Below are 13,093 nucleotides of genomic sequence, written 5' to 3'. Positions count from 1 at the left end.
TTGTTTTCAGCAACAGGGCCTTGCCATCAGTTTATAGAGAACTAATAGCTTGGGCAAAGCTAGAATTGTTTGGGGTTTCTCATGGGATACTTCTTGCCAATAACTTCATTAGATGTAAACCATTAGCAGGATTAGGGCTTCATTTAATGATGAGAGGTGTTCAGTTGGGGCTCCTTCTCTCCCATTATTGGGTGATTTCATCAAGATCACTTTCCTATGTGTATATATTTTAGGAAGCTTCTAATGTATTAAGTTTCAATATGAACCCTCACATGGCCCTTAGTTTAAGCTGTTTCTCCCTTTATTTCCTGCCTCTTCCTCCTCCTCATCCTTCTTCTTCTCCACTTAATCCTTCTGATTCAGTCTTCCCCCACCCCTTATCCACCCATAACTCTACATTCTATTTCTCCTTTTCTGGGGAGATCCATTGCCACCCTCTAGTCACTTACTCTATGCCTAACCTCTGTGGTTACATGGAGTGTAACCTGTCTGGAGATATCTTAAAAGCTAACATCTACCTATTAGTGAATACATATTATATTGTCATTGGAGTTGGGTTACCTTACTCTGGATTATTTTATCTAGCTCCATCCATTTTTTTTCTGTGAATTTAATGTTTTTAATTTTTTAATTTATTCACTTTGTATCCCAGCTGTAGCCCTCTCTCTTGTCTCCTCCCAGTTCTATCCTCCCTCACTCTTCTCCTCCCATACCCCTCCCCAAGTCCACTGATAGGGGAAGTCCTCCTCCCCTTCCTTCTGACCCTAGCCTATCAGGTCTCATCAGAACTGGCTGCATTGTTTTCCTCTGTGGTCTGGTAAGGCTGCTCCCCTCCGCCAAGGGGAGGTGAGCAAAGAGCAAGCCAGTGAGTTCATGTCAGAAACAGCCCCTGTTCCCTTTACTAGGGAACCCCCTTGGAAACTGAGCTGCCATGGGCTACATCTGTGCAGGGGATCTAGATTATCTCATGCATGGACCTTGGTTGGAGTATCAGTCCCCAAAAAACGACACCTGGACCCAGATTTTTTGTTTTCTTTGCTTTCCTTTTGGAGCTCCTGTCCTCTCCAGATCTTTCTATCTCCCCCTTCTTTCATAAGATTCCCTGCTCTCTTCCCAAAGTGGGCTGGAGGTTCGCTGGCCAAGCAGGTCTTTCCCTGCAGGGAGGGTCTCTGCCCCTCTGCCCCTCTGCCCCTTGGCCAAGGTTTCCCCCCATGCTGGTGCCTCACTGGCACCTAGCTTCTAGTTTAGAACTTGTGGGCACCAGGGGATTCCGACTGTTTAATTAAAACAAAGCATCTTCAACGTTTGCGGGGATTGTCTATGTGATGTGGTTTCTGCCCAGTGCTCTGAATATCAAAACGAATTTCATTTTTAAACAGCTGAGTGACATGGCATTATATATACATACAGCATATTATTTACCTAGTCATCAGTTGATGGACATAGGCTGTGTCCAATTTCAGGCTACCATGAAGAGAACAGCAATAGGCATAGTTGAACTCTTTCCTGTAGTAGAATATAAGGCACTTTAGGTATAGAGCCCAAGAGGGGTGTAGCTAGATCTTGACGTAAATACATTCCCAGCTTCCTGGGGAACCACCACATAGATTTTCATAGAAGTACAAGTTTGCATTTCCACTAGAAAGAGATGAGTGTTCCCCTACTCTACATCCATGCCAGCTTGAACTGTCATTTTTTTTTCTTTCTGTTATTGATATTGGCCATTATGATTGATGTAAGTTGAAATTTCAAAGTAAGTTTGATTTGCCTTTTACTGAAGACAAAAGATGTTGTTCATATCTTTAAGAACTTTTCAGCCATTTATGTTTTCTCTTTTGAGGATGCTCTGTTTCGATCTGCACTCCAATTTTTAATAGAGTTGTTTTTTTTCTTGATATCCAGTTATTATTATTTTTTAGTTCTTTGTATATATTGATATTAGCCCTCTAGCAGATGTGAGTTGTTAAATATCTTTTCTTATGTTGTAGCCTATAGTTTCTCCCAAAGACGGTATTTTCTGTCAAGTAGAAGCTTTGCAGTTTCATGAGGTCCCATTTATAAATTGTTGTTATGTTGTTAGTGCCTGTGCTTTCCGTGTTCTGTTAAGAATGTTTTTTTTTTTTTTTCATTTCAATGAGTTCAAGACAATTTCTCACTATTGATTGTATAGGATTCAGTGCTTCTGGCGTTATATTTAGGTCCTTGATCCACTTGGAGTTGAGTTTTGTGCAGGGTGATAAAAGTAATGTTCTATTGCATGCTTTTATATACAGACATCCTGTTTTCAAGCATCATTTATTAAAGATGCTCTCCTTTCTTTCAGTGTGTACTTCTGGCTTCTTTGTCAAAAACTAGGTGACCATATGCATGTGGAGCTATGTCTGTGTCACCTGCTAAATTCCATTGATCAACGTGTCTGGTTTTTATGCCAACATCATGCTGTTTTTATTACTGTAGCTCTGTAGTACTGTCCCAGTTTGAGGATGCTGATACTTCCAATGGTTCTTTTATTATTCAGGATTGCTTTAACTTTGTATGTATTGTGCGTGTGCACATATGTGTGTGTATGTGTGTGTGTGTGTGTGTGTGTGTTTCCATATGAAGCTGAAAATTGTCCTTTCTAGTTCTTTGTAGCAATTTGTTAGAATTTGGATGGCAGTTACACTGAATTTGTATGTGGCTTTTTGTAGGGAAGACAATTTTACTGTGTTAATCCTACTAATCCACGAGCATGGATCTTTCCATCTTCTGATATATTCTTCAATTTCTTTCTTCTATGTCTTAAATTTTTTTATTATATAAGTCCTTCACTTGCTTGTTTAATTACCCAACACATATTTTTGAGGCTGCTGTAAAATTTATTGGTTCCTTGGTGTTTCTCAGTCCTTTTGTCATTTGTGCATAGGAAAGCTACTGATTTTTATTAGTCTACTGTTTTCAGCTACTTTGCTGGAAGTGTTTATCAGCTGTAAGGGTTTCATGGAAGAGTTTTTAGTGTCACTTATGTATACAGTCATATCTTCTGTAAGTAAGGATACTTAGATGACTTCCTCTCCTAATTTTATCCTTGATCTCCTTCACTTGTCTTATTGCTATAGATCATACTTCAAGTACAATATTGAATAAGTGTATATAGAGTGAACAACCTTGTCGTGTTTGTGATTTTAGTGGAATTGCTCTCAGTTTCTTCCCATTTAGGTTGATGCTGTAAATCATCTTTATTATTTTAAGATACGTCTCTTATATCCTAGTCTCTCCAGAACATTTATTATGAAGGTATGTTGTACTTTGTGAAAGGCCTTTTTTTATCTAATGAGATGATCACATATTTTTGTTTTATCCCTCAGTATGTTTACATGGTGAGCCACATTTATAGATTTACATATGCTGAACTGTCACTCCTGCATCTCTGGGATGAAGCCTACTAAATCATGGTGGATGAAAATTTTGATGTATTTTTAATTCAGTTAGCAAATATTTTACTGAGATCTTTGCATCTATGTTCATAAGGGAAATTGTTTTATAGTTCTCTTTTTTTTGTAAGGTCTTCTTATAGGTTAGCTATCAGAGTAACTGTGGCCTTGCTAAAAAACATAGGCAATGTTCCTTCTGTTTCTAATCTTCCAAATAATTTCAGATGTATTGGTGTTAATTCTTCTATGAAAGTGTGATAGATTTATGTACTAAAACCATCTGGCCTTGGTCTTTTTATGGATGGGAGATTTTAATTACTGCTTCTATTTTACTATGGGTTAGAGGTATGTTTAAATTACTTATCTGATCTTGCTATAACTATGGTAGGTAGTGTACATCAAGAAAATTTTCTATTTCTTTTAAAATTTCCAATTTGGTGCAATACAAGTTTTTAAAGTATGTTCTTATGATTCTGAGGATTTCCTCAGTGTCTATTGTTATATACCTCCTTCCTCTCTAATTTTGTTGATTTGTTTCTTTTTCCTCTCCCTTTTAGTTAATTTTTGTTAATAATTTGTCAGTCTTACGGTTGAGATTAGTGTGTTGAAAATGGTGGACAGGAAGTAGAGTAAACTTTGCCTCTGATTCCCTGACCAGTGTGGCCAGCATGTTTTCAGGAGAGAGTAGTGCCTCTGGATTTTGGCTCTCAGACAAAAGGATAAGGCTGTAGGAGAAGTTCTCCTGGGAGTTGTGGGAGAGCTAAAGTACTTATATTCAACCCATAGATTAATGAATCTCTCAACACTCATCAGAGAGCCTTCTTTTTGTAGCAGATGCTGATTAGTACAAAACCACAAAACAAGTCAACATTCAACGAATAATGGACAATGAAATATTCAAATGTAATGGGACATCTTTTTCACACCACTCCCCACAAGGTTCAGGTATTATATAGCAAAAGAGCAGGTAAAAGGATTTTAAGAGCAGATGGAATAGACATTTACAATGAAACACTATTTGGCAGACATGAGGGTATCATATTGTGTGGGCATGAACTTACCATGGCTAGGATCATATGTGCAAGATATACAGACGTTGAAGCCAGCCCATATTCCCGGCATGGATGAGGAAAAGGCTCATCAAGTACCACTCTTGACTGAGAAATTATTGGCAAACGATGGCCATTAAGGAAGGAGAGAATAAATTTTCTTCACAGATTAAGGGTCTGAGGAGCTCCTCCCAAGTGAACTCAATGGGACTTTTTAAAGTAGAAGAAATTGGGATAGGGACAGGTGAAGAATTGGTGGAGAGGGACTAGGATTGAGATTTTAACAAAAGACATTATATTCATTCATGAATATTAATTTTTTAAAAAGACATCCATGACCTTTCTGAATTATGTGTGACAGCTCTCAGTACCAGGAGTATGAACACTAATGGGAAGAACAGTATTGCCAGGGTAACTGGAGGCATCCATAGTAGAGAGACAGGTAGAAGAGATGGCTGTGTTAGGAAAACCTGCCTTGAAGTGTCCATGGCTCATAAAATTATTCAGGAGGCATAAAAGGACCATGTGTTAGCTGATTGCATGAATGGAGCTATGTGCCTATGGCAGATGAAGAGAAGTCCCCCTCTCAGTGGACTAGAGGAATGGGATGGAGGGAAGAGGAAAGGAGGGTGGGAATGGGTGGAGTTGAGGGAGTTCAATCGAGATATGTAATGAATAAATTGTGAGAAAATAAAATTAAAATTAAAAATATTCAGGAGGCTAATGTTAGAGAATTTTAGCTTTGAATCTCGAGCTCAGTTTTTATTTAATTTTGCCTTGCTTGAGGCATGCTTTTTATTTTAAGTCTTAAACCTATGTGGTTCAAGTAATAAAGTAACACTCACTTATAAGTGGATATTTGACATATAATATACGATAAACATACTAAAATCTGTATACCTAAAAAAGCTAAGCAAGAAGGAGGACCCTGGGTGAGATGATTAATCCTCATTCAGAAAAGCAAATGGGATAGACAGGAAGAGGGAGAAAACAGAACAGGACAGGAGCCTACCACAGAGGGCCTCTGAAGGACTTTACCCAGCAGGTGTAAACATGCTGAGACTCATAGCCAAACTTTGGGCAGAGTACAGGGAATCTTATGAAAGAAGGGTGAGATAGAAAGACCTGGAGAGGACAGGAGCTCCACGAAGAGAGCAACAGAGCCAAAAAATCTGGGCAAAGGGGTCTTTTCTGAAACTGACATTCCAACCAAGAGCCATGCATGAAAATAACCAATAACCCCTGTACAGATGTAGCCCATGACAGCTCACTGACCAAGTAGGTACCCTAGTAATGGGAACAGAAGCTGTCCCTGACATGAACTCAGTGGCTGGCTCTTTGATCACCTCCCCTAGACCATAGAGGAAGACAATGCAGCCAGTCCTGATGAGACCTGATAGGCTAAGGTCAGAAGGAAGGGGAGAAGAACCTCCCCTATTAGTGGACTTAGTGAGGGGCATGGGAGGAGAAGAGGGAGGAAGGGTAGGATTAGGAGGGGGTGGGGAAGAGGTATCATCTGGGATATGAAGTGAATAAACTCCAATTAATAAAAAGTAAATAATTAAAAAAGCCTTAATCTTTAGAACGAGCCAGGAAGTTTAGAAGTCACTGAAAGTTGTGATGCTTGACTTCCCAGCTCCTGCTCTAGCGTTCAGAGTTGCAGCAAGGTCTCCATCCCAAAATCTGATTGCCAGTTTACTTACCAGGAGACATGCATCACTGGCCTAAGGCTAAATGGTCATCTTTTCTATTTTAATGCTCCTGCCCTTAATTAATAGTTTAGTCTTTCAGACTTTCATCTGTTACACTTAAATGGATTTTGTAATTGGCTTAGCCTCACATTTAGGTCTGTTGCCCTATTCTAGCCCAGAATGTCTCTCAATTAGTTCTAGCTCCTCATTCTTCCCCCTTTTCTTGGAACAACTGCTCAGTTTCTAATGGCTTAAATACAACTAATATGATCCAGTAAGACCAGTGCATAGCACTGTAATGCACTTAGTTAAAAGATTATTGACTTTATTGAGCAGTTGCACCAAAATGGCTCTTAACAAATACATTTTGAGGATATGACAGTCATGGTGAGTGAGTTAAAGGCTCATTATCTGGACTGCTAGTGTTCTTGCATGAAAACTGTGTTTCTTGTTAGACTATTAGCTGCTTTACAAAACAAGAGCTGTCATTTCATTAGGCTGCTCCACACATATCAACAGCTCCAGGGTGAATTATGGTCACTTCTTGTCTGTGTCACAATTCTTTCTGAAAGCATATTCTTCTCCACCCCCTACCCAGTGAATGACAGCAGACTTTTAGTTTCACTGCACATGGAAACACCAGCTCAAGAAGCAGCAGTTAGCAAAAAGGATAGAATGATTGGGTTGAAAATACTTGCATGCTTTTAGTCTAATCTCAATTTAATTATTGAAATTGGAGCAATAGTTGATTAACTCAGTCTATTTTTTAATTAAAGGCAGAATAATAAGAATTAGAACTCAGACATTCTACCTTCTAATTCAGTGTTCATTTTTGCAACATGAAACAGCACTTCTGATAGAATCATTTGTGCATTTCTCTGTCCTTCATTTATTCAATAAATATTAGCTGAACCTTTTCATGTTCAAGTATCATGGATTTAGATGATGAACAAATTTACATTCTTGCTTTCATGGAACTTATATTCCAGGTTGCTATACTAATAGATCAGTGAAAAGTTTGATACCATACAATGCTCTAAAGTAAATAATGGAAATGGAGATATGGAATTATGAGCATCCTCCAGAATAAAGTTTTAGAAAATTTGAGGCCATATTGCACGAATAATGACTTAAGCGAATTGGAGATAAATAGAAAGCCACATACAGAGGAAAGTTTTAACAATACCAAGGCAAAAACAAGTGTTATGCATTGTATTTACAGTGAGGCCAGTGTCTGGAATAGAAATACTTGATGAGAATAGCAGTAGATAAGTGTATATTCATAGACAATAATTATTTCTAGCTCCTTTATTACTAAACTTGTAAATCTGTAGAAGATAGAAAACAAATGTTTATGACCTCAATAAGACTGATAAATGGTGGCATGATCCAAAAATACTAACTTTTCTGAATGATAGAAGACAAATTCAAGTCTACAAATCCCCAATGAGGCCAAAATTATTGGCAGTGAGGAAAGCTCTAGAAGAAATGTAGTTAAAAAGTGACTACATTTTTTCCTTAAAAAATTAATGGGGAAAAATAGAAAAAAAGTAAAACAGTAAGAAGTCCCATTTAGTGATGTAAAAAGCAGCGGGAAATTCACTGAAAAATGGAATGTAGCTTGCTGGAATATGTAGACCTGTGCCATACAGGAAATAACATTTCAGTTATGAAAGTGAAGATACAAACTTTGGAAAACAGAGAAGGTTTTGGGAGCCTATTAGAAGCTGAGGAATTGGGATTAGTAAAGGATGGAAGGGGAATGACAGCCATGTTAGTGGCAATTGTAGTGGCTGGTAGGTGCCTGAGATAAGAAAACATTGTCAAGTAGAAATGACAATGACAGAGCTTTCGGTTCTTCAATTAGTACCTTGTATCTAATTAACTAGGCAACATAGAACCATTAAAGTCTTTGTGAGCAGAATAAAGACAAAATAAGTGAAGAGGAACTATCTTTAGCTTTTTATATAGCTCAAACTACAGGATTTAGTAAAAAATTTAAACTATTAAAATTTATAACCTTTGAAATATTTCAAAGACCCCATATCTATGGTCAGGGAATGGTTTAATATTTCCTGATCTTTGAACCTTATTCACATCTGAGGGAAGTCCTGAAGATATTTTAAAGAAAATTTATAAAGTCTGTTTAGAAACTTCTTTTTTAAAACCACTGAGTCAAAGCGTTTCGAATCTACTTTCACATGCTAATCACTTTTTAAGGAGGTTAACTTTTCATCTGGCAGGCTATTGAATTAACTTTGCCTTACCTTAAAGGGTCATGAATGGACAAGTCAGCATACACTCTCATACTCCACCTGCTTCAATGTTTGAGGTTAGGTTTGGGTGATTGTAATATTGAGATAAGATAGAATAATAGCTAGGTTTGGAAGATTGATATGAAGATTAAGTAGACTAGGAAAGCAACTGATAACTACCTGATAAAAATCTTTGGGCACTTAGGTAATGCAAAAATATTTCCAAAATTATAAAAGACTTGACGAAATTTTGGCTGAGAGCTATTTTAATCCATCCTTTTAAAGGTTTATTTTTCTAAGTTGACTTCATACGTGAAAGCTTAACCACTGTAATCATGATAGATGGTAAGATCTTATGACTTAGGGGTATTTTTTAGCAGGTGAGGCTACCAAGAAGAACAGACATGAATTCAAACTCACTTCTCTATTGTACCTGACTCAACTCGAGTTTCGTGTGAATGAACAGAACAACATTGCTTTCTGCTCCTATCTGTTCAAATTTGTTATTCTGCCTTAAAATATATTTTGAACACTTTCTGGGTATTCGGAGCTGTTATTATTTATGTTTCTCTTAATTATATTATGAAATGCTCCATAACTAGGAAGAGATGTTTGTCAAGGCTGCTATTAAGCTTACTGCCTCCCCTGTGGTTCTGAGGAAGATTGGAAAAGTGCTTTCAGGTGTCACATCATTCCGTGCTTCCACAGGACTGGTGGGCATCATTGGCTCTTCCCAGTTGGAGTCACATAACACCATGCTTTTATAGGACTGGTGGGCATCATAGGCTGATCTCAGTCGGGGAGTTGCTCACTCACAGGAGCCTATAGCTGTGCTGTAGTAGAATCTGCAACAGACTCTTCAAACCATGTTCCACCAAAAACACAGCACGAGCAGCTGAGTTCAGCTCAAGCACTCCTAACCCAGAGTTGGAAAAATGGCTTGAGGAACTGACTTCTGTGCAGGTGCATTTTACATGTTCATTTGGCCAAAAAGAGAGGGAGGGCTTCATGGTTCATGTCACTTTGAGCTGTACATTCTAGGGCTGAGCTTATACCAAATTTGATAATTTGTTCTTTTTTTCTACACATAAAGAAGGCAGTTAAAAGTTTGGTGATGAGTCTTTGCTTTGAAAACACTGCTAGTTAGAGTCTTTCAGATGCGCTCAGTAGACTCCTGTCATACGTTCAATACACATCCCATCTGTCTTTCTAAACGAGGATTGATCATCTTACCCCATGTCCGCCCAATTGATTGTCATTTTTAGGTGTATAGATTTCATTATGTTTATCATATCTTATAGGTCTATATAAGTGAGTATATCCCATGTTTGTCTTTCTCCTTCTGGGATATTTCACTCAGAATGATCTTTTCTAGCTCACACCATTTGCCTGCAAATTTCATGATTTCCTCCTTTTTGATTGCTGAGTAGTATTCCATCGTATAAAAATACCACAATTTCTCTACCCATTCCTCCGTTGATGGACATCTGGGTTGTTTCCAGGTTCTGGCTATTACAAATAGAGCTGCTATAAACATGGTTGAGCAAGTGTCCCTTTTGTGTACTTGAACAAACTTTGGGTATATACCTAGCAGTGGTATAGCTGGGTCTGGAGAAAGCAAGCAAAGACTCATCACCAAACCTTTGGCAGAGTACAGGGAATCATAAGAAAGAAGGGGAGTTAGTCTGATGGGGAAAAGATAGGAGCTCCACAAGGACCAAATATATCTGGTCACAGGGTCTTTTCTGAGACTGACACTCAACCAAGGACCATGTATGGATATAACCTAGAACCTCCGCTCAGACGTAGCCTGTGGTAGCTCAGTAACCAATTGGTTTCCCAAAGTGAGGGGAACAAGGACTATTTCTAACAGGAACTCAATGACTGGCTCTTTGGTCTCCCCACCCCCTAAGGGAGGAGCAGTCCTGTTAGGCCACAGAGGAGGGCTTTGCAGCCAGTCCTGAAGATACCTGATAAAACAGGATCAGATGAATGGGGAGGAGGTCCCCCCTATCAGTGGACTTGGAAAGGGGCATGGTGGAGATGAGGGAGGGAGGGAGGGACTGGGAGGGAATGAGGGCTGGGATACAGAGTTAATAAAATGTAACTGATAAAAAAAATAATAAATAAAAAAAAGTGAAAAAAAAAGATGGCAGTTAAATTCAAAATGAGGTAGCTCAAGGAGAACTTAAATTGGATGTTATGATTAGCTTTGCAGGATGGTATTGTGTTAATATATTAAGTCAGAAAACAGAGGACCAAATGATTGAATAATTACCTATTAATTTTATATTATGTTTGGTAACTTCTTATTCAATTATTTGTCAGTTTATTGGAAAAATCATTATATCACTCTTTCTCTCTCTCTCTCTCTCTATATATATATATATATATAATCATCAAAAATTGAATGATGAAAGTATGTGAGCCCAAGTGTCAAAACCTGCAGTTTAAGCCTTTAAACTAACAATTTAAGCAAGCATGTGAAACAATGTGATAGTATCATTACGAAATTCTATTCACTATGTGTTTCAAATTGAATTAGGCACACATCACCTTGTCTTGCTTTAAATTGAGAAAAAAACCAAAGTTATATGAGAAATTAATGTAACAGAATAAATGAATTTTCCCTGAACTTATTCAGATATGAACACAGTTTGTTTTGGAGAGTAGGAAAGCGTTAGCCCTCAGGTCATGAAGAGTAGGCAGGAAAAAAAAAAGCACTTGCTCATCTGTAAAATTGATCAATACTTTCTCCAGTGGTCTGGGACTTTTCTTGGCTGAGTCAGATAAATACTCTCCATGATGTGAAGGAACTGGTTAGACAGAGGGATGGAAAGCCTGGGAAGACAGAGACCCTCTTAGCAGAAATCTCTATGAGGTTATTTATTTATTTTTTATTCTGTTTTTCAACTTTGTTTAAGTAATGCACACTTTGGCCAAGCACCAAAACAAAGTTCACTATATATCTCACTGAATATCTCACTGAGCTGTGTCTTTTCCTCTGCGATTGTTTTTCATGTTTATAGAGAATTTATGTACTAGGAAATTAAAGTCATATACTAGAGAAATCTCTATATTTAACTTGTTTATTTCTGTCACCTTGGGTGATACCTGGGTCACTACCTATTTCCTCTTTCTCTGACAGACTTGATGACTTTGAGCAGCTGCTGACTTAAAGAATCTTTATTTCCTCTCCACACTAATATCGTAGTTATGTTCTTTCATTTGACGTGATTTTAACTGTCCCCATCACTGTAGTATTTCTGCTCCACGGGGGCCTTATTTCATGTCAGTGCAGATATTCAAACAATATGTAGTAGTGTTAATATGAATGACTCCCATTGCTCATATATTTGATTGTTGTTTAGGATGAATGAGGTGTAGATTCATTGGTGGAGGTATGTCCCTGGGGTAGAGTTTTGAGGTTTTAAGAAAGAAGGGGAGTTAGTCTGATGGGGAAAGGATAGGAGCTCCACAAGGACCAAATATAATTGGGCACAGGGTCTTTTCTGAGACTGACATTCAACCAAGGACCATGTATGGATATAACCTAGAACCTCCACTCAGATGTAGCCTGTGGTAGCTCAGTAACCAATTGGTTTCCCAAAGTGAGGGGAACAGGGACTATTTCTAACAGGAACTCAATGACTGGCTCTTTGGTCTCCCCACCCCCGAAGGGAGGAGCAGTCCTGTTAGGCCACAGAGGAGGGCTTTGCAGCCAGTCCTGAAGATACCTGATAAAACAGGATCAGATGAATGGGGAGGAGGTCCCCCCTATCAGTGGACTTGGAAAGGGGCACGATGGAGATGAGGGAGGGAGGGAGGGACTGGGAGGGAATGAGGGATCGGGACATGGCTGGGATACAGAGTTAATAAAATGTAACTGATAAAAATAAATAAATAAATTAAAAAAAAAAATCTCAAGCCAAGTCTAGTCTCTCTCTCTGTCTTCTCCCTCCAGCTCCACCTCATCCATCAGATGTAAACTCTAAACTACTTCTTTTGCTCTGTGCCTATTCCTCTAACACCATGTTTCCCACAATGATTCGTCATGTAATAACTCTCTAATATAACTAAGCAAGTTTCCACTTAAATGCCTCCCTTTATAAGTTGTCTTGGTCATGGTGTCTCTTCACAACTAAGATGCAATTTTATTGATATTTCTTTTGTGTAAAATGAAAAAACTAGAGAATTTGTTTCACACATGTCCTAATTGGGAGAGAGAGTAGTAAGAATGTAGATCCAACTCAACTATTTGCAACAATGTCCTTTCATGATATTTGATGACTTCTCAGGCTCTATTGCTTTTGGCTTAAATTCATCAATTTCTGGAATTTTTTTGATGACATTCTTAGCAAGGATACTGTAAAAAAAAACTGTCTGGTCTTGTCTGTCACCACTGGCTCTAGCAACCCAGCCACTCTCCTTTTTAAAGGAATGATTGTCACAATGACCTGTTTCTTGTTCTTTGCTTCTAGCATTTATTCTCCCTGATTAAACCTGAAACCTTTTGACATGTGATATTTTGTTTGAATCAAACTTTATATAACACAAATTACTTTGAATATTACAAATATTTAATTACAGCTTAGGAGAAAGAAAAGCCCCATGGCTATGACACCTTTCCTTCTCTTTGTACATTCTCCTGTATGCACAAGCCCCATAGTCTTTACAACAATTTG

This window comes from Meriones unguiculatus, chromosome 4, assembly GCF_030254825.1.
Source record: "Meriones unguiculatus strain TT.TT164.6M chromosome 4, Bangor_MerUng_6.1, whole genome shotgun sequence".
Classification (NCBI taxonomy): domain Eukaryota; kingdom Metazoa; phylum Chordata; class Mammalia; order Rodentia; family Muridae; genus Meriones; species Meriones unguiculatus.
This window is presented reverse-complemented; position numbering follows the sequence as displayed.